This window comes from Lontra canadensis, unplaced genomic scaffold (assembly GCF_010015895.1).
Source record: "Lontra canadensis isolate GAN:19392208 unplaced genomic scaffold, GSC_riverotter_1.0 scaffold12, whole genome shotgun sequence".
Lineage (NCBI taxonomy): Eukaryota > Metazoa > Chordata > Mammalia > Carnivora > Mustelidae > Lontra > Lontra canadensis.
In genome coordinates this window covers 13,703,677-13,730,488 of record NW_022631006.1, presented here as the reverse complement: position 1 = coordinate 13,730,488, position 26,812 = coordinate 13,703,677, and the positions used below count along the sequence as shown (strand labels likewise).

Sequence of the window (26,812 nt, the reverse complement as noted above, 5' to 3'; positions counted from 1 at the left end):
TTAAATTTATTTCTTGGTACTTTATTCTTTTTGGTGCATGAGATTGCTTTCTTGATTTATTTTTCTCCTACTGTATTATTAGTGTATAGAAATGTAACAAATTTCTATATGTTAATTTTGTATCCTGCAACTTTACTGAATTTATTTATCAATTCTAATAGTTTTTTGGTTGTGTCTTTAGGATTTTCTGTATATAGTATCATGTCATCTACAAGTAGTGATGATCACTTCTTCCTTTTGATGCTACAGATTTTGATCCTTCTTTTCTTTTTTTTTTTTTTTTTTTTTGTCTAATTGGTATAGCTAGGACTTCCAGTACTATGTTGAATAAAAGTGGTGAGACTGGACATCCTTGTCTCATTCCCGATCTTAGAGGAAATGTTTTTAGTTTTCAATATTAGGTATAATGTCTGTTGTGGGTTTTTCATATATGGCTTTTATTATATTAAACTGTGTTCCTTCTAAACCCATTTTGTTGTGAGTTTTTATCATGAATGGGTGTTGCATTTTGTCAAATGATCTATTGAAATGATCATATTGTTTTTATCTTTCCTTGTGTTAATATACTTTAATCATATTGATTGATTTGCAAATATCAGACCATTCTTGCATCCCTGGAATAAATCTCACTTGATGGGTGAATTATTTTTGTTAATGTATTGAATTCAGTTTGCTTATATTTTTTGAGGATTTTTGCTTCTCTGTTCTTCAGAAATATCAACCTGTAGTTTTCTTTTTTGTATAGTGTCTTTCTCTAGTTTTGGTGTCAGGATAATGCTTGTAGAATGAATTGGATGTTTTCTTTCCCTTTCTATATTTGGAATAGTTAGAGAGAATAGGTGTTAACTCTTCTTTAAATGTTCAGTAGAATTCGCCTGTGAAGCCATCTGGTCCTAGACTTTGGTTTGTTGAGAATTTTTTGATTGCCAAATCATTGCTAGTAAAGGGTCTGTTCACATTTCCTATTTCTTCCTGATTCAGTTTTGGAAGATTGCATGTGTCTAGACATATATCCATTTCTTCTAGTTTGTCCAGCTTGTTGGTACATAATTTTTCATAATATTGTTATTTATAATGTTTTGTATTTCTGTGGTGTCAGTTGTTATAGCTCCTCCTCCATTTCTGATTTTGAGTCCTCTCTCTTTTTGTTTTTCCTTGAGAAGTCTAGCTAAAGTTTTCTCAGTTGGTTTATTTTTTTTTTTTTTAAGAACCAGCTCTTGGTTTCATTGATCTTTTCTGTTATTTTTGCAGTCTCTTTCATTTATTTCTTCTCTAAGTTTTATTATTTCTTTCCTTTTACTAGCTTTGGGCTTTGTTTGTTCTTTTTCTAGCTCCTTTAGGTGCAAAGTTAGGTTATTTATTTGAGATTTCTCTTGTTTCCTGAAGTAGGCCTGTATGCCTATGAACTTTCCTCTTAGAACTGCTTTTGCTACATCCTGAAGATTTTAGACCCTTGTGTTTTCATTTTCTTTTGTCTTTGTGTATTTTTTTTTAATTCCCTCTTCAATTTCTTTGCTTAGTAGCATATTGTTTGACTTCCATGTGTTTGTGTCTTTTCTAGTTTTTTCCTTGTAATTGATTTCAAGTTTCATACCATCATGTTAAAAAAAGATGTTTAATATGATTTCAGTCTTCTTAAATTTATTGAGACTTGTTTTGCAGCATAATATGTGGTGTATCCTGGAGAATGTTTCATGTATACTTGAAGAGAATGTATATTTGGTTGTTTTTGGATGGAATGTTCTGTGTCTATCTATTAGGGCCATCTGGTCTAATGTGGCTTTCAAAACCACTGTTTCCTTGTTGATCTAACCATTGATGTAAGTGAGGTGTTAAAATACCCTACTATTGTATTACTGTCAATTCCCTTTCTATGTCTGGTAACATTTTCTTTGTGTATTTAGGTGCTCCTATGTTGGATGTGTAGATATTTACAATTATTATATCCTCTTGTTGGACTAATCTCTTTACATTATGTAATGCCCTTTTTGCCTCTCATTACATGTTTTAAAGTCTACCCCATTAAAAAAAAAATCTACCCTGGCTTTTTTTTTCTTCCATTTGCATGATGTATGTTTCATCCCTTCACTTTCAGTCTGTATGTAAGGAAGTCTCTTGTAGACAGCGTATAGATGGGTCTTATTTTTGGTTTTGTTTTTTATCCATTCAGTCAGCTTGTCTTTTGATTGGAGCATTTATTCCATTTACATTTAAAGTAGTTATTGATAAGTATGTACTTACTACCATTTTTAAATTGTTGTCTGGTTGTTTTTGTAGTTCCTGTTCCTTTTTCTTCTCTGGTTCTCTTCGTTTATGGTTTGATGGCTTTCTTTAGTGTTATGCTTGGATTCCTTTCTCTTTATTTTTTGTGTATCTATTATAGGCTATAATAGATATAGGACCATTAGGATCCTTTATGACATCTTATGTATATAGCAATATATAGTAAGTTTATGGTCACAAGTTCAAAAACATTCTAAAAGTACTAAATTTTTGCTCTTTAGGTATCAGTTTAATACACCTTATCCATCCAAGGCTTTGTTATTTGGTGCAGCCAATGATCACTTTTCATATCTTCCTAAGTCTGTATTTCTCAAAATGACTACCCAGTTATAGGTGCCTGGAAAGGTTATTGAAAATGAACATTCCTGGGAACTGACACTTGAGTCTTTCAGATTAAGTTGAGCTGAACTGGAACTCAGGAATCTGCATTTTTAAGAAGCACCCCAAGGAATTTGCATGCACACTTAAGTTTAAAAATCAGTTCCCCTAAGTATAAATTATTGTGCTGGGGGCATGGTACTTCCAGATTCCCAAACAATAAATGGTAGAAGAGGGTCAGAGATAAGATCAGAGTATAAGAGAATTAATATTATACAGGTTCACTCACTTTGTTTTAGCCAGTGGCAAGGAGTTACCTGCTTCTCTTTCACCTCTTGTCTTTTCTGAAAGGTCAACAAACTTTCCACTTAAAGAATCCTCTTCTTAAAATTAGTTTCAAAGTCAGTGTGGAAGGGTGATGGCAGTGGAGGGAAAGGGATAGAGGTTGTGGATTTATAGGAAATAGAGGTTGTGGATTTATAGGAAAAATAATTGCCTTTATTTTTTTCTCAAAATGTGTATGGAGTTTGGGGAAAATAAGGTGATTCTGATGTTTACTATATTAACTATCCAGATGAATTGGACTTTTTAGTGTAAGTACCTTTCTAGCTAAGAAGGAAAGCCAGTGTTCAATACAACTTAAAACCCATCCATTAGATTTTTAAATATATTTAAGAGTTTTGATATGCTTTCCAAATTTCCTTTTTCCATTTTCTTCCATTTTTTAATCTCACTGTATTCTGGAATGTTGATTTTCTTTTTCTTTTTAAAATCCAGTCCACTTTTGTATACAAAATACTGTTTCTGCCCTAAGGCTAAGAATGTTCTAGGTAAACTAATCAATCAATTTTGCCCATTAAAAAGTAGCATTAAAATAAAAAGAATGCTAACCTTTAGATGGATTTGGTAGCTGTTTGTTAAATAGGTTTTGTTTTTGTTGTTTTGGGGGGGATTTTTTTTTTTTTTTTTTAATAGCAAAACAGCAAGAAGAAAAGCAATCTTACACCTTAAAGGGAGGAAAAGTTCCCAGGTCCCAGGGACGTGTGTGACATTTGAGGAAAACTTTTTCAAATCTTGAAGTATTGATCAATCATAGCATCACTTGGTGGTGGTGGTGTTATTTTAAATTAAGTTTTTCTCGCCCAAGTTAGAAGGTATGCATATTTAAAATGTAAAATAAATGCTTCTGCAAAGGAAACTAGGAACATGGCATGCTGTTTAGCTTAACTGAACACCTAACTCAGCAACAGCTTTTGCACAGTGCTGTTCAAAATACCTTCCTTCAATTTTCAGACTCCTAGGCTTATAGAATTGATAGGGTAACTGATTTATTTTGTAGGATGTGAAGCTTCCAACTTGTTATTTCCAAGTTTGGGGTGTTATATGACTGAACCTGTTGATAATGTGTGCTCTTCCAGCCCAGCTGTTAAATTAGAGCAGTTCATGAAGAAAAATGAGATACGATGTTGCATTTCATGAAACAGGGTGTTTCGGCAAAAGAGAAAATTTTCTTCACTGTGGAGAGATAAAAAAGACGTAGTGGTTCAGAGATCTTCAAGATGTTGAAAGTTAAGGAAAATAATAAAGTTTTACAACTACAGTGTCTTGATAACCACAGTTTTTTTTATTCCAGGCTATTGACAGATGCTTTTCCTTGGCCGAACATATTCCTAATTTAATAGTGGAATTAAACAGAGCAACTAGATTCAGGTTAGAACCCAACTTGGCTTAAACCATTCTATTCCTTCAAGCAAGAGAAAATGAAATGGGGATTTACTAAATTAATAGACATACCATAACTAGTTCAATGCAGTATCATGGTGGCAAATGTGAGAAGTAATAGAAAATTAATCCATTTCTCTTTGCTTTTTTCAGATTTTGGCCACACAAGCCAACCTTCTCCAAGGTAAGCAACATTATACTCTTCTCTGATTTGTTGGAAAAACCCAGCATAATGTTATTGGCTTTGGATATATTTTAACGGTATGGTGTTTCAAAGTTGTGAGTGTGACATTCAAATGGTGCCTAAAATTATTCTCTTGTTGGTGGTATTAGTGATGAGAGCACCCTACAGATATGATTTGATGGCTAGACCAAGCAGTAGACCAGAGGGAGGGAGGCAGACAGAGAGAAGGAGAGAGAATGGAGGCACAGAGAGGGAGTCTCTCTCTCTCTCTCTCTCTCTTTTTGCTTGTTAGCTCTTTTATGAGACGGCAGACTCTTGGTTTCTGATATGCAGAGACAGAAGGTTTCTGTGTGAGCAACAGCTGTGGCGGGGCTTGCACCTCTCCTAGAGCCTACTTTGGAGAAATTAAAAGCAGAGTGCCCCTCAGCATGGCCCCAGCTCTTCAACTCAGCCTAGGCCTTCCTGTCCAGGTCCAGCAGGACAGCAGTAGCCAAGTTGTTTAACTTTCTAGGAGTATCTGTTCAAAGTAGCAATTGAGGATGCATTAATCTTATTAAAGAACACAATAGGAATCCTTTTTTTTTTTTATTTCATTAGGAAATCAGGATGCATTTGATGTGCACCATCTGGTTTGTGAATACAGGAATAAGTTTTTCAAAAGGGCACATTTCCAAGTTCTATGTTTCATATGCTTCAGAAGGAAAAACCCATAAGCAGCTCTATTTTTAATGAGAGCAATGCTAAAGTTAATAAGATTGGGGTGGATTTCCAGTATGTGCCATTTCTCCTAAACTACATGTGTTTGCAGTAAGTTTGGCAGACTTGTCCTGTTTCGAGGCTGGGCTTCCAATTGAAAAATTTTAAAGTTCTCCATGTGTTAATTGGAAAATAGGAGAGAGGCATTATTGTAGTAAGCAGCTGGCTCCTTAGGTATTAATTATAGCTCCATCTATCATAAAGACTAGTATTTTAAAATTACCTCCTGTTATTTATTACGTTAGTTTTAGGAACTGTAACTTTTCAAATCATACCAAAAAATCAAGTTAAACTTTACTAGTGGTATTGTATTTTTTTAAATGTCTTTTAAGATGCAGTCATTGTTTATAAATAGAAAGTAGTAACAAAACAGTGAGAAAATACAGTTTACTATTGGTACTCTATGTCATGTCCTTAAAATATGCTTTTAATCCAAGTAAAAATATAGTTCTGGAATGTAGCCATTTCACTCTACATTCTAGCTCATACAGGAACATCTTTGCATCAGAAAAGCTGCTTTAGAGGACTAATTCCTTCAGCTTCCAACATAATTCTTGAAATTCTATATAGTAACAAACATGATTTGTGAAGCAATGTGATGCTCTCCTTAACCTCTCAGTAATTGGAGGCATCTTCTGTATGTATTCCACAAGTCCGGCTCAGGCTGATGAAGGAAGCATAATTACATTACAGGCAATCTCATCTAAGGTAATTACAATTGTTGCCATCAATCCAATTAAAGAGGATAACCAGCTCTACTGAGTCAGAGGCATAAAGCTTTCCAACTAAGTCCAGGCTTTGGGATACGGGCATGATTGAGGATTTTGAGAATTTTCATTTGCCAAAATACTGTTGCTTATTAAAATAGATAACAATGTTGAGAGCGAGGGGGTATGGGCAGAAATTGCATTATCAGTAGAATTTTTTTTTCATCTGCTAATAACTTTCTTATTTGTAAGCACAGAAATCAGAATAGATTCTCAACACCAAAGCACCAGGCCACACAAAATATTTATGAAAAGATTAACACAGCATCACAACACTGTAACAGTTCACTGTATACTTCTGGCTACTTATCCTAAATTGCCTCTCCATTCATTTGTTCCTTTGGAGACCTTCTGTCTTTTCCACTTAGAGATACAGTACGCCATCTCCTGAACTCCATCTCTGTCTTTGTACTGTATGGAAGAAGCTGCCTTGAGTAACACCTCCCTGGAAGCTCTCACGGTTTTATCCGGGGTCAGTGTGCGTTGCTATGTCAAATATTGCTAAGAATTACAGAAGCATAATGGCAAATGGATATGATGCCCTTCTTAAAGACTTCACCTCCATCTGTGTGGTCCAGACCAGCATATAAACTTTAGATATAGGACCCAGTGACTAGGAAATGAGAATGATGTTACTGTGACTATGATTTAGAAGGGGGCCAAGAGAGATTGTATATGTCTGCTTTGGATGATATACTACATGAAGATAGTGGTGTTTTCTTTGTTTATTCAGTTTGAAAAGATGTAGGAGATAAATTTCTTAGGGGGCAGGAGGGGAGAATTTACTATCTAAGATCAATGGTTCCCTTGGTCACCACTTGGCATTCTTTCAGTGTTTCACACCCTGGCTTTTCTATTTTATATGCAGAACCATCCACCTACTTGATCATTTCCTTCTCATATATTTTCACGCTCTCCCATGGCCACCCGTGCTCCATGTCACTCTTGGATGCCGCTTGTCTTTGTTGATGTTGAGAATTCCAACCTGCTTTAGAACTTACCTCCAGGGAACCAGCTCACCATGGAAGTGGAAGAGGGGCCAGAGAAAGGACTAGGTAGGAAGAGAGCTGGGCTCAGCTTTCTGTTTCTCTGCTAACCAGATCGGAGACACTGAACAAGCCACCAAAGCTAGCAGAGTCCCAGTTTCCTCATATGTTAACATCTGTTCTGCAACCTCGTGGTAAAGATTATCTCAAATGAAATTATAAATGTGAGAAAAGTCCTTCATAACATATACATACAAATGTGAGGGATTATATATACATATGTCTAGGATTATTAAGCCCACTCCACTTTGGTCATTTCTTTCTGTTGATTCCTTCAGCCCCTGCAATTTAAACGGTACTTCTTAAAATGCCCTACTTCTATTCCTTGGTTTGTTGTTTCTACACTCCCTGTTTCCCATTGAGTGTTTAAGAAACCCAAAGGCTGGCACCATGTTGCTTACTTCTTTTCTGTTTTTCTTAACATTTAATTTGTTCTCTGACTGCCTGCCCTAGGATGATATGTTGAGGTATTGTGCAGTGTTTGTTCTCCCCTTGGTTTTCCTCCCACCACTGCAAGTACGTGGCCCAGCTTGGGTCTGAAGGAAACATGCTGCAGTATCAGACAATAAGCATGTAAAGGGCCAGGGTAGGAACTAAAGGCCAGAAGCCCTCTCCATTGCTTTGACAATAACTAAAACCATGGTCAGATGCTGAAGGATGGAGAGGAGGAGGCTTCAGTAATAACCGAGGTTAGATTTCTCATCTGTCTTGTAACAGACATCAGGAACCAAATTAACTTAATTTTTTAAAAAAGATTTTATTTGTTTATTTGAGAGAGAGACAGTGGGAAAGAGAATGAGATCACAAGCAGTGAGGGAAGGGGAAAGGGAGAAGCAGACTCCCCACTGAGCCAGGAACCCAATGAGGGACTCAATCCCAGGACCCTGGGATCATGACCTGAGCTGAAGACAGACATTTAACCAACTGAGCCACCCAGGTGCCCCAAATTAATTTGATTTTTAACCAATGAAGAAATGAGACATTTTGTGCACATATAAGTTTTTACACTAAAGTTTTACATAAAAAATGATCAAGGTATAATTGTTATTACAGAATGTAATTCCTAAAAGGATTCTAGAACCTGTTCGGTCACATAAAAATAAAGCCTTGAAAGAACAATAGAGCCTAGAAGATCTTGAGCTACTTAACTTCTTAGGAGTAGAGGGGATGGTATCCCCTCACCCGCTGTATTCTGTTGGTTACACAGACCAACTCTGATGCAGTGCAGCAGGGAACTACACAAGGTCACCAATAACAAGAAACAGACTATACTGGAGGCTGACTTCATATCTACCTTGATTTTGCCCCTTTTATCTATAGGTATTTCAAGGAAAACTGGTGTCCCCATGATGGTGGTTTGAATATGATCAAGAATGCAATTTCTTGGTTAGAATGTGATATGGTATCCATTTATTTTACTAATCTCTTCTTGGCCATTGAGCGTGTGAGCTATTGAAACAAAAGCCAACTGGTGATCCTCACTGGAATCCTCAAGGCCCAACCATGAGCCATGTGTCCAACTCAAGTTCTAAAGGTAGATTCTGGCAATGGGAATTTCGATCACTAAGCACAAATTGTGGGATCTGGACTCTGGTACTATTCTTGCTACTGCGTTGTAGTTCCCTCATCTCTAAAATCTAAGAGTCAAGGGAAATGATCTATGTTGTACCATCTGGTGCTAACATGTATAAAATTCTAAGATTCAAAATTCTTTAAATCAAATGATAAGGATCACATCAGATGTTCTTGGTGGAGATGAGGTCAAGGGTCTTAGGATATATTTAGTTGACTTGGGGAGAGTAAAGCTTTATTTTTCTTTTTTTTAAAGTACATGAAAATCATCTATGTTTCCTTCACTCAGTACCACATCTTGTAATTGACTCTCAAGAGGGCATTTCCAGGGGCGCCTGGGTGGCTCAGTGGGTTAAAGCCTCTGCCTTCGGCTCGGGTCATGATCCCAGGGTCCTGGGATCGAGCCCCGCATCGGGCTCTCTGCTCAGCGGGGAGTCTGCTTCCTCCTCTCTCTCTGCCTGCCTCTCTGACTACTTGTGATCTCGGTCTATCAAATAAATAGGTAAAATCTTTAAAAAAAAAAAAAAAAAGAGGGCATTTCCAGCATGCCATTTTGGACTTAACTGGTGTGGATAGATCACAGATCAACAAATTTACAAACAAACACAGATGGTCAAAAAACAGCCTTATAAATTTCCTGCTCTCTCAATTTATAGTTCTAGAACCCAAAACCCAGAAAGGTTAAGATATTGTCCTAAGGTGACAAAGCAAGTTTGTGGCAGCAGATTGCAATAGGGCATGCCTGAATCCTTGTCCTCTTCTACACATCGACTATACCAAGCTGTTGGAGTATTTTTTCTCTATTTACTATAAGTAAATGTATGCTTATCTTTTATTTAAACAAACACACATGTCAAGAAGTAGAGAATTATTGGTTTCAATGGGACAGTGTCAGTGTGTTTAAGAAAATGTATTCATTAAACAAACAAACAAAAAAAGATACTTTCAGGGAATAGCACAGGCTCAATTACAATATAATTCCCTATTTTGTGAATCTTACAAGTGAGAAATCCTGTTCTTACATGAAGAAGCTTCTTTGGAGAACCATGCGGTATGGGTTTGTATGGGCCTATTTATCTTGACACATTTGGTATTGAAGAAGCACTGGGAGGGGTTCCCTGGCATTTCTCGCAGGCGAGAGTAGCTGGTGGTAGCTGAGTGGTGGTTCTGCACACAGGCAGGAGGCCTCGGGGGAAGATATCAGGCTTGTGCTGGGCTTCTGCCAAACATTTCTCTGGTGACTTTGTTTTCCTGTCTCTTCTCTTTGTCCCTTTCTTATCTCTTTTTGGGGCTCTCTGTACTGTCTTTGATATAACTGAGGTCATAATTTGGCCTCAGAGAGTGTACTATAGTACACCTCCATTTTCAGGATTTTTATTTAAAAGTCTTCCAGCTTACGTGTAAACAAAGATTCTGTTCTTTTCACAGTCAAGATAATATTATTATGGAATGGCTCATTTGTGTGCCAAATGGGAGTAGACTTGGATTCTCTGCCATTTCCTTAAAGGGGCATCATGGTAACTTCCCTTTTTAAGTGATGTAAAAGAGGTAGAATTCTTTTAATCCATAGATTATCAATTCATAAACTTCTCTTCCTTACGCTCTATCATTAGCAACTCTCTTTCCTAGACTAATCTAGATGACCTAGTAATGACCAAGAATTAGATTAATTTTGTGTACTAGGGTTAGTGTTACTTGTAGAGGAATTTTCCCCATAGACTTCACCAAGAATATGAACTCCCTCCCTCCTTCATTCTATTGGAAAGAGAAGACAGTTCTTACAATACTTGATTTTCTAGATTTCCATTAAAATTGCAAAGTTATCTTCTGTTATCTGTAAGGAAAAATACCACTTTTGGGGTTTTTCTCCATTATTCTCTTCATAATTCCCATAATTTCTATAATTCTCTTCATTTTCCCACAAATTAAATAGCAGTGTGTCAAAAATACAAGCATCAAATAACCTCCTATGTCTGGACACACACACACACACACACACACACACACACACACACACATGACCTATTAATGTATATTATTTAAAAAGCACAGGTGTATTTTAACTCATGAAACATTTTCTCTGGATGTGTATTCAACAAAACATCTCAGTCCCCCGCCCATACACAAAAGCAACATTTTACTTATCTGATGTATATATTTCTTAACCAGACTGTCAGCACCTTGTTTGTTTCTGGTACAACTAAATGAACACTGGTATGTTGATTCCCTTTCCTTTAGAATTCTATTGTAATCCCTGGTAGTTTCCTAAAGGAGGAACTATAAATTATATGAAAATAATCATAAACACATCTACTCCCAGAATTATTACAGAGCACCCTGCTTTGGTTAGTCTGTATTCATATATTTTATTCCGGTTCACGCTTTTAAAAGAAAAAACTAGGCAAACAGTTAAGGACTTGATGTGTTCCTTCTTTAGCCATTAGACTCAGATAAACACTAAATGCAATAGTTTAAAATTATGTTGTGAGTTTTCTCTGATCTCAGACATGAAATGTTCAGTAGCCACACTAGTTCTGCTGACTCAGATTGTGTAACAAAATGAAGAATGGGGCAGCAATAAGATTAGTGAATTTTACCTTATGCATCTCTATTATCCACACAGTCCATCACATAGAGTTTAATAAATAAAACTTTAAATAAATGAAATAAGCAGGTATAGATGGAGGGATGGTGAGTATACCAGAAAAAAAAAAAAAAAACATGTTGACATATACAGTTTGGGGATAATTCACTAGCTTATCGTTACCATTATGTCCCTATGTATACAGAGCTCAATATAAAGTACAAATCTGGATTCATCCATTTAGAAACAGAAAACCGAAGCCCTTTTCAGAGGCTGTTTTATGAGTTTCTTCCTATTTGAGTATGCATTATCTTGAGCTGCCCCTCTATTGAGGAACAACTCCCTTAAATATTTGAAGGTATGTACGCAAGTCTTAATTGACCCCAAAGGAGAGCTTTGAAATTCATGGCTCCTAAAACTTACTTAAATATAAAACTGAAGTGTTTCTGCCCTAAAATGCCATATGTATATGATATGTAAATTGTAGGACTTAACTAAATTTTACCACCTGCAACCCAATCCACCTGGCTCCTTCCCCTACCTCCTCACGCAGAGCTCCAATAGTCTGTACATTTTCCCCTCCCCAAACCCTCCTGGGAGTTCCCAGGTGATGTCTCCCATGTGTCTGGAGCAACTTTCATAGCTTAAGTATTTATTCGAGGCTCCATCAAGGACAACACCCCCCACCAGCAGCCCTCCCTCCTGCCCCTACTGCTTCAAAAGCTCCACTGACCTTTGCAGTACCTACCGGGCTCTGTACATATGCTCTCTTCTGCCTAATGGCCTTGTCTTTCTTGCTGGCTTATCTGGTCTGGTCACTATCCTCTGGTGCCTCCTTTGAAAATATCCAGACTATTCCTTAGCCTGCAACAGAGTAAGGAGGATGGATTTCTTCTGCGGTTAAAGAAGGGTGCTGAAGAAGTGTGGCTTGAATCCCAATGAGTCAAACGGTTTAAGTTCTTTCAAATTTTCCTTCTAGCCCCCACTTTCCCCAGGACTTGACCATGTTTCCAGGATACTAAGACGGAGACTAATTTGAGTCATAGGTACCATGTCATAGGCAGGCTTCTTGTTCCTCACCAACACCTAAGACTTTTACATGAGTAAAAGCATCTCGCCTGAGTCTCTCCTCAGAAGGATGGGTTCTTCCTAGGAAAAATACTTAGTGCCACGCCCACCCCCCAATCTACCCCTAGTAGACTTCCACTGGACATTGTATAAGTTCAACACACATTCCTACAGTGGCTTCACATTTAACCACACCCCCCACCCTCAGGAAAAACATTGGGTTCTATGTGAGTAAACATTTTTTTTATATCTTCGCTGTTAGTGTAATAAAATTTTGCCAATATGTCTAAACCTTAGCAGCAGAGAGTAACAGGCTAAGGCCAAGCTACACTCTCACTACAATGTGCATTTATAGTTTTCCCTCTTTTAAATAAATACTTTCCATAATCTGCTTCCTTCCTAGATATATTATCTTACTAGTTCATAGTACAATAATTTATTCTTGGTACATTTTTCTTTCCAAACTCTTAATAGCAATACTGTGTGCTGAAATATTAAAGAAGAAATTTTCTCAGCATTTACTTATTTTTTTTTTTTACTGCTGAAGAAAATAGTTAATAAACTATAGAAATGCCTGATATGATTGTTTCCAAGGTAGAGTGCAGAATGCAAGAAAGCAGGACAGGGAAAGGAAATAGATATTCATATAGCTCACTTCAAAGTGGATTAAGTTATTTAAGGAATGACTTTATGTTATATGGCAGTTAAAAAGATTTTAAGACAGCTAGACGTGTTCAGAACATATGTCTTTATGTGGCACATGGCAAATGGCACACAGATGACTGAGGTTCAATCTTCATTCCTAATGTATGCGGTGCCTGAGTGAAAACCCCAACATAATGGAAGCAGCAGCAAAGGCACCTGTGCCAAAGTTACACACAATAGATTAGCCTACCACCCCCAACCTTCCTACACACACACACACACACACACACACACACACACACACAAAGAGGAGTCTAGAACTTTGCTTCATACTTTTGAAGATACAACGGCCTTTGCACTTTTTTACATTTCAGCTGCAAAATATCTGGCCTTTTTTTACTTCCTAAATATCTAACAGTAAAGAAATACTCCACAATGTCAGTGATATATTTTTATGACCGAAAACCCATATATGTTAAAATGTTTTTTAATAAATTTTTAAAGATGTGGAAAAATAAGCTAAAACATTAAGTGAAAACCCAAAATACAGAACTGTATACACTATATAATGAACATGTGTGTGCATGTTTCTGTGTATGAAGTCCACAACATGTTTATCCTTAGGCTGTTATAATTACAAGGAATTTTTTAAGTATATTTTTCTGTGGGATCCCTATTTTCTATAACAAGCATATATTAACTAAATAAAAGAAAAATGGAGCATTATATAGGAAAACAAATCTTGAAATAGAACAATGTTGATAAATAGTTAAGACACTTAAGATTATTGCAAATGTTACTGTCCTAGAGTGCTAGAAAAAGCATTAGTTTTGGGGCACCTGGGTGGCTCAGTCTCATAAGAGGCTGCCTTCAGCTCGGGTCATGATCCCAGAATCCAGGAGATTGAGCCCTGTGTCAGGCCCCCTGTTCAGTGGAGATTCTGCTTCTCCCTTTCCCTCTGTGTGCTCTCGTGCTCTCTCTCTCAAATAAATAAACCAATCAATCAATCAATCAACCAATCAATCTTTAGAGGAAAAAAAAAGCATTAGCTTCTAAGGGAGGGAAGTTCATCCCTTAGGAGTTACTAAGGTGAAAGTTGAGAATGCAACGAAATAGAATATTCTTGAGAGAATGGAATACTGACTACAGATTTTGTAGTAAAACGCTATCCTTTATGCCAATCCTGTGGCTTTACCATTTTCCCTTTGCATGTTTGGATTTGTAATAGATTCCTTTAAAGAACTGAAAGTGAATTGAATTGTGGTGACCAAACCTGAGTGCTCATTAAGGCTCTCTAAGACAGAAGTTTCTACTAAGAAAATAAGCATTTTTGAGAATAAAATGCATGTACAGTACAACCATCAGTCCCTTGCCTACCTAAACAGAGGAAATTTAATATATTTATTCCTTTGGGGCAAAATTAACACAATGAATTTCTGCACAGCTGAGTAATGCCTTTAAAAATTGGTATGCTGTAAACAGCTGTTGTCCAAAATGATTCTAGGAGGGCTAAGCTTGTGGATACCTTGTGTTCCTTTTCATGGATATTACTTCTTTTCTCTAGTTTTCTGTCTCTTGTATTTTTTTCTCACCATCTCCAGCAGCCTCAAGCCCTTCTCATTTGCCCCTTGCACTGTACCTGGGTTTGGAATCTTTTGGTTAACGGTGTGTCCAAGAGCGAGGGCCTGAGGAGCTTTTGTGTGGGTGAAGACCTATGGGCTTGAACACTTCGACTTTTTGATACTGTTTTGACAAAACAAAGGCCTTTTTGCTTAGTTTTTACTTTTTTGTTTTGTTCTAGATAATTGAGATTGACAACTAGTGGCTCTCTTAAGTGAAGTAATATCAAACCATTATTCTCTTGCCAACTTGATACAAATCTGGAACTTTCACAACTTCTAGATCTTGGAGTTATAAAAATCTCAACAATATTACATTTTAGAACTGATGTAAATGTGTTTACAAGGAACATAGAATAACGTTTCATGGCAGTAAATTTTGAGTGACCTGGAGCCTAAAACTACAGATTATTTCTTTTTCCATGATTTTTGGAAGAAAGAATGCTGCTGATTATTCTAAAATCTTAAGGAATTTTAAAAATGTAGATCTACATAGCAGAGCTGAGTAACTACCAGCATAGCACTGAGAAAGACCTCTCCCCCATGCACATATACTCCTGCAAAACAAGCAGATTTCATCTGAACTCATTCTGTTCTACCTTGTTGTGGGGGAAGGGGAGGTTTTGAACCTCATTTATTCATTTATTAGAAAATGTTTTAAGCTCCTCATAATTTCTAGCACTGTTCTAATTAATATAATATAATATAATATATAATAATAATTATTATTAATATGTTATTAATTCATCACCGAACATTTATTGTGCTTCTGTACCTGTCAGGGACCCCTCCAGGTGTATGGTATACACAGCAGTGACCAAGACAGACAAGGTCCCTTCTCCCAAGAGCTTATACTTCTACTGAGGAAAAACAAGAGCAAAGAAATACATTCATAATACAGAAATATTAGTAGTGCTCAGTTTAGGGTGAGATACTGAGATGGGTAACGCTTGGCCTTTGCCATCATGGTGCTTACAGAATAAATTTTAAATAAGAAAAATGCTTATACATGCAATATATCGGGACTGTTAGGAGTTCTTCGAGCTTTTTTTTTTTTTCTTTTGAAGGTTAATGTTTGGGAATATTTGAATTTAGGACAATTAATATTAGGCAGCGGTTACTTTTCATTCCCAGTTTTGATTCCTCAAAAAATGTCAGCCTAGGTCATGGGTGGAGGACTGTAAGACCCCTTTAAGAAGCTTAAACAAGTGAAGATTGAATCAGGGGAGACACACATGTACACAAAATATGGTGCTGCTTGGTAACACGGTGACCAAACATATCCCCAAGCCACTTCCCTGGGACCTCTCTGGATGACCAGGGAGCAGTGTGTCTTTGTTTGCAGGCACCTCCTTGCAGCCAACTTATGAGCTTTCACCTCCCTCTGGTCATGGCAGCTGATACATAATATGCAGATGGCTCAAATGGGTCAGCTTGGCGATAGGATGCCAAAAGCCTTCTTTAAGTTCACAATTTTGATTTAATTCTTTGCAGCTCCTATCTGTCTTTCTCTTCAGCCTCTGGATCTCCTCCAAGAGGGCAGAGCTTCCTAAGTTACTTTAGATCCTGCACCGGCCAGAAGACTAAATGTCCACTCATATGCCTCCCCCGCCCCCTTCCCCACTCCACAGTCTTCTACAGGTGTCTTCATAACTCCCCTGATCCTGCTGAGTATCTTTGTGCACGTATGAACTCCTTCATACGACGCCAGCTCCTTGAGATTTCCCACCCTATAAGTGAGTAGGTCCAGGATCTAGGACAGTGCAGGACATGCAGTCATTGTAATGCAAGGCTTAGACGTCAGAGAGCCCTGGGGCACTGGGCTGGTTCAGTCCATTAAACATCTGACTCTTGGTTTTGGCTCAGGTCATGATCTCAAGGTTCTGGGATTGAGCCCCTGTGTCAGGCTCCTTGTGCACTCGCTCTCTCTCTCTCTCTCTCTCTCAGTTAAATAAATAGATCTTAAAAAGAAAAAGAAGCAGTCAGACCACCCTGCTTTGGAAGTTAGACTCTGCCAGTTAGGGTGTGTGACCTTACCAATTTACTAAATCCTTGGAGCCTCAGCCTTCTCATGGGGGATTAATGACAGTAACTGCCTTATGGATTCAATTCAATTCAATCGCCTTATGGATTCAATTCAATTCAATATGCATTCAATCCAATGATTCATTGGATTAAGTGAGATAATATTGCCACCATTTGCCAATATTTGGCTATCGTTTTTATTAATATTTACTCAGTAGCTACATTCAATAGATGCATTTTTTAATGCTCTGGTATATATCAACCACAATCTATTAAAGAATAGACCCACAGTGGCTGGAACTCAAGATGAGTCCCCAGAGCACACTAGGAAATTTTCCTTCAACCCAATACATACCAGCTTTCATGACTTTACCATGACAGCTTCCTCGTAGTTAGAATGATTAAAATTAAGACTTCATTTATATATGTACCACCTTGGATGTTTAAAGAAAAAAGTGTCTGCTTATGCATTTATTTTTCAAAAATGAGGAAGTCTTAAAAATTTTCCCCCCACCTATTCCAAAAAAAAATAGCCTTATCAAAGAAAACAGATAAGGGAGACCCAAGGGGCATGAATTCTAATATATTTGAATTTTTGGTTTCAGGATCCTTTATTACTACATCAATCCAAATGATGATAATAAAAGGAAGAAGAATTGTGCCATACCTAACAGGGAAATTCTATTTTATTTAACACTTAGCAAGGCCTGGGCAGAAATTTTCTCTTTGTGAAAGCATTTGCATTAATAAAGCAAAAAGATGAAAACCATTTCAGATGGATTGTTAAAATCTGAAATGGTTGTGAGGTTTGCATTTTAAATGAAAAATATTGCATGTCATTACATGCAATAGCCAATTACTAAAGACTATTTTTCTTCTGAATGTCTGGTAAACTTCTAACACATGTTAAGGCTCAATTCAGATATTCATATATTACCTCCACCTTGAAGCCTTCCTGTAGTTTAGATATATCCTTGTTGGAGCACCTGTAGTCTTCTGTGCACATTCTAACATGATCGTGTCATACTGGAATTAATCATTTACTGACTGCTCACCCTCTGTCAACCGTGCTCTTCTCAAGTAACTGGACCTTAACTTAAAAAATCTCTACTTCCAGGACTCTGCTTGGCTATGGCACAATGTGGATGTTTAAAAAATAGGAGTCTGTGAATTTTGGATTACTTGCCATTGATCTCCAAGCTGAACCTGAAGAAAAAAATTGTAGATGGGTCTGGACAGGGTGTCATTTAATTGTGTAGCCATTTATGTGGGTAAAGGATGGATGCATGAGAGATTTGGGTAAAACAGAATTTAGATGTGTGCTTTTTAAGTGCTGGAACTCCTGGTGTCCGAGATGGAAAAGTCAATGTCGAAAATAGAAGACTAGACACATAATGTCGACTGTACACTTTTCTTCCTAACTCTCCCTCCCTTCCCCCTTTATGGGATTCAAGCCCCGTCCTTCTTGTCTTCTCTGAACAGTTCTATGACTTTTAGACAGCACAGCACATATGTTGAGAAGTATTATTTTAGTCCCTCAGCTGCTTCAACTCAACTGCTAAGAAACAGCTGATTTTGGCATACATGCTTTTTTACACCTGAATTTCTAGTTACATATTAGCCCAGGGCCAAGACTTGCAGCAGCAAACTTAGCTACTAGGCGTGAACATTACCAGGCATGAGCTGTTGCCGTCTCTGAGCTCAATGGTAAGTCACCTGCCAAAGTCATCACTCTACCTTGATCTCATTGTTAGCTGGGTTCAGGATTCCTCTCAGAAGCTGGAGCTTATTATTGCTTCTCCAAAGTCTCCTCCAAGGTTACCTACAGTCTGTAGGAAAGGATTAGAAGAATTCATCACCTTTCAGACTTAATTCTGTTGCCTGGATGCTTGTAGGAAACTAGCTGAGAAAATCAGAAGTTGATTATGGGATGATGAAAAAATAAAGGGTCTAAGGGGACCATGAGAAGCAGTTGCTAATGGGACAAAGTTTTGCTGTGTATTATGTGGTGACATTCACCCTCTTTGTTGCCTCTTTAAGGGAGTGGTTGATAAAAGTGTATTTGTCAGAGCTGATATAGACAAATTTTTATTTGCTTGGAATATGACATGGCAACATAAATAGGCTTTAAGGAAAGAAGGAAATGGCCAGGTTTATGTGTTTTGTTTGGTTTGGTTTCTTTGTTGGTTTTCTTCCCCACTATAATAAGGAAATATCATAGAACATGCTTCCTTTAAGAAGTATTTATCATAGTGCCTAAACATATGCTGCAAAGTTCAGTTATTTGGTCTAGATCCCTTTCTGTTGACCAAAGTTAAATTACCCTGAGAAGACTCAGTTTGCCATCTATAAAGTGGGATGGTACCTAACTCTTAGGACTGAACTAGAGATGATATGAGTTAATCTGTGAACACTTACAACAGTGCCTGGCACAAAGTAAGGGCTAGACACGGTATAACTATTGGGTACTCTCAACATCTTCTTCTCATTTGAGTTCATTTCCTCCAACTGAGATTTCACTAGGCATCCATTTGGTACGGTCCTGATAAGATGTCTGTTCTAATTCCTGCCTGTTCTTCCCTAATTGAGTTGATTCTCAAGGCTAATGCATCTTCATTGATTTATCCCTGTGAAGGCAGAAGATGGTTCAGAGAATATTCAAACTGGAAGAAACAATTTTGGCCCCAATCTAGCTTGCTGGGTGACCTACCTTCTCTGGGCTTGCATGCCCCATCTGTCTCTAAGATGGGGATAATACCGTAGGCTCTCTTTCAGTGCTTGGATTGCTAATAATTATTTAAAAAAGGAACATAGCAATTTGTAAACGTAAAGTCAATAGGTTGTTAGTAATTGCAATAAGACTATCCTGGAAGACAAGCGCATTTTTGGAAAAGCCATCCAATCCAAGGAGAGGTGCTGAGATCTTGACCTAGGCAAGCAGGCCTCTGACTGAGTCTCTAAAAGGACTGTCTAGGGAAACAGAGGAGGCTAGACAAGCAGACCAACTGGTTGGTGCCATGGTAACAGTTTTGGAAGAGACTTCCTGTGCTATGTCTACACAAGCCTCTGAAAAATGAAACATCCAATCAATGAGTTGTATTGTTCACTTGACTCTTCAGCCGATCAATGTGTCTGATCTCATCACTGAATTAATTGGGTGGCTTTGCTGTGATGTGGCTATAGGGACTTTGGTATTTTTTCTTATAGAGATAGTAGAGTTAATCTCCACTCTGCATTTAGCTTCACGCTTGACCTTTGCCATCTCTCTGTGTCAAAAAGAGTAGAAAGAGGAACATAGCAGAATGAGAATAATCTTAAAAATAAGTGTACATGCAGGTAGAGTGGAATGACTGCTGTGATACAGAATCACCTCCTGGGTAACATTGAACAAGTTTACTGAGCACAGATAGAGGTTTCTTCATCTAAGAAATAATGGAGCTAATAATAGCTTTCTCTTAGGGTTGATATGAAGACTCCGAGAGACAATGCGATTCAGCCTGCCTGATAAATAATAGAGTCTGAGGTAGTATAAATAACTCTGTCCATCTGGGTCACTTCCTGAATGGAGTGAAGGAGGACTTTCTGGAGGTGACCCAAGGGCAATAAGGGCTCTTTCTCAGACCCTTTTGAGTAAGGGGGAGTTGAGGGCAGCTCAGTGGATAAAAGTGTGTGCTGCAAGACTCGACCATGGGTATTTCTGTGCACCAGGTAGTTTCCAAGGCCGTGAAACTTGGGCAGAAACAGTCAAACCACTAAAGAAAGACCTGTCTTAGTCACCATGTAGACCAACAAACAATACTTCCCTGTCTCTAGGGTCTTCGCTCCTGAGTTTCCCCACTTCTCCCCTTTGGAGGAAATTAAGCTACTAATTCAGTGAGTGTGTTGTGGAGGTAATGGAGGACAGCCTTATATCCATCTTCAAGCCTTAGTTATAGTCATGCAGCTGAGGGTGGGATTGTTCAAACCCATGGATGACACGTGCTTTGATATGTAGTGGGAGGGATGTGGCCTCAGGAGAACGGTTATGCTTGGTCAGTGGGTCTGCAGACAAAAGCCCATGTAAGAGAAAGTGTTCTCTGGCCCTGGACAAAAGAAATGGAAGAACAAGGCGGTGAGTTCTAAGCAAGCTAATTCTGTTTTCTTTACAGCAGTGCTCCCTGACATGTGGTCCACAGACCAGCAATACCAGCATGACCTGGGAACTTGTTATTAATGTAGAATTCAGGCCCCCAACCTTATGAATCTGCACCTCTGGGAGTGAGGCCCAGGAATCTGTTTTTAACAAGCCATCCTGGTGATTTGGACACTCATTAACATCTGAGAAACTCTGACTTACAGGACTGCTCTGTAATCTGAATTTGGGGCATTAAAAGGGCTGCTTAAAATGAACTGATGTTGAGCGTAAAGGCAGTTTTTGTCTGTGTTTTTTATAACATCCTTACTTAGAAAAACATCAAGATTAGCAGCCCTGTGTCAGTTTTGTTGGCCTGGGAAATCCAAAGGTCACAGACACTGATTTTCTTTGAGGACCTTCTAAAGCTCCGATTTTTAAATTTTATTTTGTTTCCCTATTCATGTTACATCTACTGATCAATACAGGATGTGAGTAAGGGAACAACATGTTTCAGAAAAGGGGTGATGGTGACAGGGAAACTGGGGGGTTACAATATGGCACCCGTATCTGAGCTCAACCCTTGGCAGGTATCGGCAGATCACAGTGTGGTGACACTCCTCCCCTTTGCCCAGACACTAAGCATTTATTAATGCAATCGAGGACAGCACTAACTTCCTAAAGAGTGATACACAAGGATTGTGACTTGTATGTACCCACCCTGGGCATGTTTTGAACAGAGTGTGTCCTTTTGCAAGGGTTCTCCCATGTTATTGTATAGTTGTGCCTCAGAGGGAGGGTCCCTGAGGGGAGGGGGTAAGAATAACCACTTCAGTACATCAACAGTCAGCCCACTTTGTTCTCAATGTCAAGGCAATAGAGACTTCTTGTAATTTCAGGGCACTGGGGAAAGAATAACTAATATTTAAAGTTTCAAAATTAAGATGAACATGCAGCCTCTGGTTACTTATTGATCCAGTCTTGGGTTATTTTTAAAAAAGCAAATCAGCCAGCTGTGCTGACACTCAGTGTATCCATCTTCCCTACTTCATCATGCTGTCAGCACGCCATGATCTAGTGGGTCCCACCGGCAATAAATTAGGGGGTGGTTGTTGCAGCTGAGTGGTTGTGCTTGCTTTTTTTAAAAAAATTATCTTCTATTTGTGCAAATATTATTTCATTGTGGGTGTGTTTTTTGCTTTAGATTTAGAGGGGTTTAGAGGAATATATCCTATCTACCTACCCCTCCCATGTGGCAAGGGGAAGCTGGGGCAGACCAAACTCTAGCCTGATCCCAGGCTGGATGACTAGTGACCACTCCTCGAAAAAGAGACCCAGCCTAAGTGTCCTGCTATATGTCACCCTGTTTGCCAGCCCTCGGCAGCATGGAATCCTGAATGTATACAGTAAGAAGGACCTAACAGAAGGGGAGGAAGGACAGTGGGCAACACCCAGGGTTGTGTGAAAGGACAGTTGTGTGGTGCACACAATGGGCCTATCAGCTCACATAGACAGGCTCTTTTATCCTCATTAGTTCACAGTCATGGTAAGAAGATATCTTAGAACTCATCCAGCCTGTTCCAGTCTAAATGGTAGCATTTTCTCAAGTCTCCCTTGGGTGAACATACGTGCATGCATGCTTGCGTACCCACTTACAACGACAGGTGAGAATCCCAGAACTATCATCTGCAGTACTCATTCATGTCATAGATACTCGTCTCTACCTTTTTGCTAAATAGAACAAAAGGATCGCCCAATGTCCTAAGCCACAGTCACAGCCAGAGACAGAAATGTGCGAATTATAAGCTCTGCATGTCCGAACTCTTATCCCAGGATAGAATCTTTATTTTAGCTGAATTAGCTAAATGCATAAGCCCAGTGAATCAACAGTAATGACTCACTGTAGATCTTCCTTGGCAAGGAAGTCTAAATCTGTGCAAAGAAATCACTTGTGTTGGATAAAGTCATTGTGGGGCTGTGGGCAATTTTCTGTGGAGCCTCAGAGTGTCCAAGTTCACAGGCATGGTTTGTCTCACTTCCACATGCTGTTCTCAGATGCTCCTGTGCCTTGGAGAACTGAGAAGTGGCTACAGTCTCATCCCACACTCCCCAACCCAACCCCCTCTGCACAGAATACACAGTCAGGAAATCCTGACTCGATTCAACTCCCAGCTCTAGATCTTCCCTTTCTGTGGCTCTAAGGACCTCACTTGACCTTTCTTTGCCTCAGTGTTCTTACCTGTCAAATGGACATAATTCAATCGATTTTTACCTTCTTCACAATATTGTTATGGAGAGCTACCAAGAAAGAATATAAAAGCACTTCACAGCATAAAAAGTTTATGAAAACTGAGAAATTATTAGTCTTCAAGCATCACAATTTAACCCCACTTCTCATTTTCAGAGATGTGAAGGCTGGGAGTTGCTGCTTCCTTGATAGGTAGGGTAGTAACCCAGATGGTGCTGATAATAAGGTGGCAATTCCTTCTGGCACCACTGAGAGATGCCTGATTCAACAGGACAAAAACTCACCCAGGAATCATCAGGGTAAATTGCTGGGGGTTGAGGTTATAAATGACTTCCTGACCAAAACCTTTTGTGGTAGCTTTAAACCAGCAAGCCTCTTAAATCTACGCAGGCCAAACCCAGCCATTGAAAATACGGGAGTGATTGCTGATTCAGCTACCCTCATTCGCAGGGAATCTCAAAACTTGAGCGTAAGAGTAACCAAAGTTCAAATTCCTTGTCTCCAAATGAGGCTGAAATTCTGCTTGTTTTCCATGAGATTTCCTCTAATGTTGCTTCTGTCCTGAACGTGAAAGAGGAGTAGTATGCTGGAGCCAGGAAAGTCAGCTGAGCCCAACACACCATAGAAGCTACTGGAGAACCAACCCAGGTCTGGAAGAGCTGAGTTCCTTCTTAGTGCCCTTGGTGCTTCAGTGCCTCTCCCAGCTTCCCCTCTCCTTGCTCCTTCTACATTTCTGAGGAGGGTCTGGAGAAGCAAACCCTAAAACAAGCATGGAGTGTGAGTGACTGACTTAAGAAGGGTTCTGTGGGGAAACTAGCAAGGAAGGAGGCAAGAAGGACAGAGGAGAAATTTGGTAGGTATGTGAGTTCAGGCAAAGTCTCATTCCCGCTCTGATCCTATGGGGAGCTCTGGGGCATAAATTATACCTTCAGGTTTGTTCCATCGAAGGCTGGGAATCTGGGCTTTCATAGGCCTGCATTGGTCAGTCATTGGTAAGGCCACCGGGGAACTGTGAACTCCTAGACACTCGCATTTATCTGTAGCTAAAGTAACTATAAAAATCCCATTCACTGAGTGTTGATATCTGCTAGGCAGCTAGTTTGTGCCCTTTACTTACATTGACTAATTTAATCCTCATAATAACCCCATTGCGTAGGTAAAATTATCATCCTTATTTTACAGACAAGGCAACTGAAGGAAAATAATGTTTTCTGATAGCCAACATATCTTAACTGATATGCCAGCCAATAGAACAATTCTTAGGAGCATACTAGAGTGCATCATGAGATGAATGACTAGAAGTGATTCGGTGATTCAGCTCTGAGAGTCTAGTGATTCAGTAATGAGTCTCTTTGATACAAACAGTGTATAAGATACAAATGGTACTTTATGAAGAACATGCAGTCCAGACGAGTTTATGTTCTCTCACAGAGTGGTGACCATGATGGACAAGGGAGAAGGTACAGAGATGATGTACCCAGAACATTTTCAAGGGCTCATGCCCGGTGATAGAAGGGAAACAAGAAACCAACATATTTCAGAGTACTTGGAGCCCAGAAGACAAGATAAGACACATATAGAGATAGCTATAACATCCCTCTGCTTTAAATTTGGCCGTCTCTGTAATCTGTTCTTCACACTGAAGGGAGAGTGATTTTTAATTTCTCTATAAAACAAATATGAGGGTATCAGGATCCTGCTTTACAAGTCCACTGATGTCTTCCCAGTGACCTCAAGTCCATCCTTACTCTGCCTAACAAGGTGCCTCAGGAACTAGACGTGCCAATCCCTCACGAGTATGCCTAGTCCCCTCTGCCATACAGAGCGACTCTCAGTACCCAGAAGAAATATAGTCAGAACTTTACACCTGTTTTATGGCATAGTCTTCTTGCCCCTCCCCCACTTTTTTTTTTTTTTAAACCTCTCTCTACATAGATGTCACAGGGTCTTAGAAGACTTCCTTGCTTTCCCAAAACTGTGTTAGGAACCATACCTGCATGTCCTCACAGCTCTGGGTATTTACCCATATTATTGCACTTAGCATTCCACTGCCTTGCACATTTCCTTTAGCCTGAGGAAAGAAGATAAAACAAGTTATTAATGGCATTGACCTGGGAAGCTCTATCAAACGCTTTCTGGTAGGAAATATGTAATTTTTTTTATCATCTTTATGAAAACCTTACAAATGTATTCATCACATTTCTACATAATATTAAATTAGGTGGAGTTACCAGAATTCTAGTTGTGGGGGGGAAAAAAACCAAAGTGTCCTTGAAAGATTAGAAAATGATTTCATCAACAAAGCTGAATTGAAATATGGCAAATGCCAAGTCATCCTCCAAAGAACACGAATCCGGTAATGCAAATATAGCATAAACATAGTGGGAAAACACTTAGGACACATAACTAACCATGAGATAAATGTGAGTAAGCAATGAAGTGCCATTATAGAAAGAAAATGCAGGACAAATTCATATTTCCCAGATGCATTAAATGAGGTTTGACATATTGGTCTGGGAAGAGGTCTTTACCTCCATGTGCTCCAGCAGAGTGGGACATCCACTTTCAGCCATCAAGTCATAAAAGAATGAAATATATTTTGAGGAGATATTAAAGAAAATGAGGTTATTTAACATAGACTGGAAGAGGGCATTGCTATTTCCGAGAATCAAAATGCTGCTGCTACATTATTAAACTGTTCCAATTAACAACATGCTACATAATGAATGTTATGTCATTTAGTTTTTACAACAGCCTTGCAGGTTAAATATTATTGTCATTATTTCACAGATTTTTTTTTTAATGAGAAGGTTGAATTGTTCTTTTGAGTTTGGAAGAGATCAAATGGGCCTGAGATTCTAGTTGACAAATCATTTTTCCTCCCAAAGACCCTTTGGGGAAGTATCTTGCTCATGGGGAGGAAAAATAATTCTAAACCAAAGCCATTTACCTAGCTTATGGCGTAATGGTTGTATGCTATAATAATTTTTAAGTGATTAAAGTGAATGAATACATACACACAGACAGTGATAAAATATTTAAACTAGCCAGTACTGACGGTTGCAAAAATCTCTCTCCCTAAGAAGATGGGCAGTTATCTGCCAAACATGGTGTAGATGTGTGGACTCTACAATTTTGATGTGTATGTCTTGATTAGTAAAATATCTATTGAGAATACATACAAAAATATGAATGTTTATTTACTTGCAAATTACATGCATGATTGTGTACTACTACTAAATTTTATACATTTACAGAAATGGAATTTAAAAGGATGCAACGAACTATAGGCAAATACAATTTCATGTTTTTTCCTCTTTTTTTTTTTTTTAAAGATTTTTTATTTATTTATTTGACAGACAGAGATCACAAGTAGGCAGAGAAGCAGGCAGAGAGAGATAGGAGGAAGCAGACTCTCTGCTGAGCAGAGAGCCCGATGCGGGGCTCGATCCCAGGACCTGGGATCATGACCTGAGCCAAAGGCAGAGGCTTTAACCCACTGAGCCACCCAGGCGCCCCGTGTTTTTTCCTCTTATACTCCAATAATAATAATTTTCTTTTCTTTTTTAAGATTTTATTTATTTATTTGATAGACAGAGATCACAAATAGGCAGAGAGAGAGAGAGAGAGGAGGAAGCAGGCTCCCTGCAGAGCAGGGAGCCCAATGCAGGGCTCGATCCCAGGACCCCGGGATCACAGCCTGAGCTGAAGGCAGAGGCTTTAACCCACTGAGCCACCTAGGCGCCCCCAATAATAATAATTTTCATACCTCTGAGCAACCACACCTCACTCTGGAGACCATTAGTTAAGATTCTCTGGGTTTGAAGAGTCAAGAGATTCTGAAAAGTCAGGAGAGGGGGTCTA

The 26,812-nt window shown here is 38.7% G+C and overlaps 1 protein-coding gene across 1 annotated transcript in view; it reads left to right on the top strand.

Annotated features, from left to right (window-relative positions):
• The first annotated feature begins 4,488 nt into the window (after window positions 1-4,488).
• The window catches only part of SEMA6D (semaphorin 6D), a 176,892-nt gene continuing 154,568 nt past the window's right edge, over window positions 4,489-26,812 (top strand). The window contains exon 1 of the mRNA XM_032856573.1: window positions 4,489-4,507. The gene's annotated coding sequence lies outside the window, so the exon portion shown is untranslated. The remainder of the gene's footprint in view (window positions 4,508-26,812) is intronic.